Below are 3,984 nucleotides of genomic sequence, written 5' to 3' on the forward strand. Positions count from 1 at the left end.
CATTGATGTAGACAGAGGCATGTTCTCCTTTACGATTCCTGAAGTCGATGACAATCTCCTTCATCTTGTTGACGTTGAGGGAGAGATTATTGTTGCTGCACCAGTTCACCAGATTCTCTACCTCATTCCTGTACTCTGTCTCGTCATTGTTTGAGATCCGACCCACTACAGTGGTGTCGTCAGCAAACGTGAAAATGGAATCGGAGGGGAATTTGGCCACACAGTCATAGGTGTCTAGATATAATTGTCCAGACTTGGGCGGATGAAGTTCAACGAACACAAAGTAAATTATTGCACTTTGAAAGGAAGAATGAGACATTCTTAATGAATGATGATAAATAATAGGGAAGAGTCTACTGAAAGAGGTCTGGGAATGATAGTAGACAAAAATTAAGCCTGTCCAAGCTGTACAGGGCAACAATCAATAAAACTAACAAATTTTGAGCTGCACTATCACATCAATAGAGTTCAGGTCAGAAGCCGTTATGTTGAAACTGAACAGCACTCTCTGTTCAAGTCACATCTTGAGCATCGTGTTTGGTTCTGGCTATTGAAAACATTAATGCAGGAGGAAGTATTCAGGGGGGTCTCAGGGTTAACCCTTAGCACTGGGATTTATGCAGAGTTGGAAAAACAACTCTGTAGACCTTTAAGAATGGTGGGCTTGATCCAGATACGGAAGCTCCACCCTCATTGGGGGAAGGGGGTAGAGCTTGATTCACACAGTTTGGAAATCCAAACTCAGCAGGTTCATTTCAACTTAGCACTGAGTTCAAAAATACCCAAATTTGGCTGCCGAAATTGCAGTGTAAGAGTCACAAATTGATGGAGCAGACATAAACACTCTTGAAGAGTGGGTAAGTTTTGATCTGAACTTTAAAAAAAAAAATCACCTTCTCCTTAAACCTGAGAATAAACAGGCTTATATTGTCAGTAAGAGTTTTTTTAAAGTATCATCTTCTGGATTACTTTGACAAGACATCTAGTGCAGGTTAGAAAAAAAAATGACCATCTGTTCCATAGTTTCAATAGAGTTCTTTGTTGACATTTCCCAAGAGATGTTCTTATCTACTTATGAAGACTTGGCTGAGCTTCAAAAGCCATGATTACCTCAGCAGATTGTCCTGAGTTCACAGTTTGATTGACAATTTAAAAGGATTAACTGTCTTCAATTTGGCAACTGAATGGCTACTGAACAGATTAACCACTTAAGGAGATTTGAAAGATTTGCATGGGATTCGTGAATGGGAGTTTTACACTATCAAGTGTATATGAGTGAGAGCCGTATTAGATTTTTAGAAATTTATTTTAGTTTCTCATCTCCATATGGCTGCTGAGGTCTGCCGTCAGATGAATACTGGGTGAGTGGCTACAGAGGTGATATGGGGGAGCATGAGTTGACATGGTGGTGGACTGGAGATGTGTGGATTGGTGGAGGCATGAATTGGCATGGAGATGATATGAGGGTATGAGGGAGTATGAGGGCTTGTGCGGGTTGATGGGTAAGGGCTAGAGGACCTAACAGATTCTAAAACAACTGGGACAAAGTCCCAGAGAACTGAGGTGTGCCATCTAACCAGCCCACCTTGAGGTGTGCTGTCTAACCAGTTCAGCCCTCGTGGACACCTGCGATCTGTTTCCAGTATCAGAGGGCCTGATTCATATCTAACACAGCCTCTCTGAGCAAAAATTAGGTCTAACAAGGGCCTTAAAACCAAAATGGATCTTCCAAGTTGGAAAATTGTGCGACTTGATCTATCCTTATGTGTCACTGGATGTAGCTAAAATGGTAGCCAAGGAGACCTTAAAATGAGGTGATTGAATAATAACCTTGCACATAAAATACTGAGTCGAAGAGGAAGGTAATCTAAAGAACTATTTCATGAAATGTAAAATTAATATAAATAGCTCCTGTCCATATCATCAAAACTTGTCAAAGCGTTCCATATAATCCACTACTTTTTGAAATGAGATTAATTTTGCTATAATGCCAAAGGTAAATTATAACTGCAGCACAAGGGGTAATGAGCATACACAATGAGTAAAGGGCAACAGATCGATTTTCCTCTTTGATGTTCCTAACTTTCCAGCCACAGCTAAGCAGAAATGGAGTCGAGACTCACTCTAGCAAATCTCCACCTTCACAGCATTGCACCAGGGTTTACCCAAATGATCATAAATGGACCTGGGCCAACAAGAAGCGGTCCATTGTAAGGACGTTGTTGAGGTGTGAGCCATTCTCAGCCTTCCACTCTAAGAAACTCTTCAGTGCACTGATAGGTGCCCAACCAAAGAGGCACTACAGAGAAAGATTTGCCAATCGTGCCTATGACAGCACATACACTAAAATTGGAATGATATAGAGAAGATTAGCATGGCCCTGCGCAAGGATGACATGCAAATTCGTGAAGCGGTCCATATTTTTTGGTTGGTTAGCTCAGTTGGTTAGAGTGTGGTGGTAACAGTGCCAAGGTTGTGGGTTTGATAACTGGACTGGCCAGAAGCAATTACCTGTGCCCATACAATGCTGGCTCCTTTTACTTTGCCCAAAGTCATTTTTATTCTGTTTTCTTTAAAGAAAAGACATGCTTGTTTCATAGTTCTTTCCAATTTTGATTACAAATATGGAGATGCATTTATTCGAGGCAACAATGTGTTACATAGAAACATACAGAAGAGAAATCGTTAGATGGTACCTTGCACCAAGAGTTTTTTTTAATAGAATCCTACAGTGCAGAAGGAGGCCATTTGGCCCATCGAGTCTGCACCGACCACAATCCTACCCAGGCCCTATCCCCATAAACCCATGCATTTACCCTGTCTAGTCCCCCTGAAGCTAAGCGGCAAATTAGCATGGCCAATCCACCTAAACTGCACATCTTTGGAGTGTGGAAGGAAACCGGAACATCCGGAGGAAACCCACACAGACACGGGGAGAATGTGCAAACTCCACACAGACAGTGACCCAAGCCAGGAATCGAACCCAAATCCCAGGCGCTGTGAGGCAGCAGTACTAACCACTGTGCTACTGTGCCGCCCCATTCTTCATTTAAAAAGACACTGGGACCTACTGAGGGCTGAAGTTTGAGAATGCCTGAAGGTTAGTTAATTTCTTTTTTCCTCTTTATATTGTAGCTAGTTATAAAGGCTAATATTCAATTAACCTTTCTGATTATGTTTTGTCAAATACTTAGCAGGTCAATACTTAGCAGGTTAGGCATCTTCTATGGTGAGGGAACAGAGTTAACCTTTCAGGTTGATGATCTTCCATCAGAACAGTAAATGGGTTTTTCTGCTTCAGACCACATCAGAAAGCTTTGACTGTGACTGGCAATTTATCACCATTTTATAAGTACATTTGTGCACTGGATTTAAGGTCACTAAGAACTAAGTTCAGAGAGATGCACAGAGTCAGAACTAGATGGAAGTTGCCTGAACCTCTCCATGGTCACCAGAGAGGAATCCACAGAATCACTACAGTGCAGAAGGAGGCCATTCAGCCTACGGAGTCTGCACCGACTCTCTGAAAGAGCATCTTACCCAGGCCAACACCCGCCCTATCTGCGTAGCCCCACGCATTTTTACCATGATTAATCCACCCACACATTTTTGGACACTAAGGGGCAATCTAGCATGGCCAATCCACGTAACCTGCACATCTTTGGACAGTAAGGAGCAACTTATCATGGGCAAACCACCTAACTTGCACATCTTTAGAGTGTGGGAGGAAACCGGAGCACCCGGAGGAAACCCATGCAGACACAAGGAGAACGTGCAAACTCCACACCCAAGGCCAGAATCGAACCCGGGTCTGTGATGCTGTGAGGCAGCAGTGCTAATCACTGTGCCGTCATGCCCATAAAGAATGCTTGCTTAACCCATCAGTCTGGATTAAATTGTAATTAGAATAGCTGGAAAGAATAGTGTCGGTATTTTGCCAATTATACCAACAAAAAAAATGAAGTATTCATGACCGAATAAGGT

The 3,984-nt window shown here is 42.5% G+C and overlaps 1 non-coding gene across 1 annotated transcript; it reads left to right on the top strand.

Annotated features, from left to right (window-relative positions):
* The first annotated feature begins 2,322 nt into the window (after positions 1 to 2,322).
* On the top strand, positions 2,323 to 2,425 carry LOC144479301 (U6 spliceosomal RNA). The gene has a single exon (XR_013495495.1). It is a non-coding gene; the product is annotated as a U6 spliceosomal RNA (small nuclear RNA).
* Positions 2,426 to 3,984: the final 1,559 nt, after the last annotated feature.

Source organism: Mustelus asterias, chromosome 25 (genome assembly GCF_964213995.1).
Source record: "Mustelus asterias chromosome 25, sMusAst1.hap1.1, whole genome shotgun sequence".
NCBI lineage: Eukaryota > Metazoa > Chordata > Chondrichthyes > Carcharhiniformes > Triakidae > Mustelus > Mustelus asterias.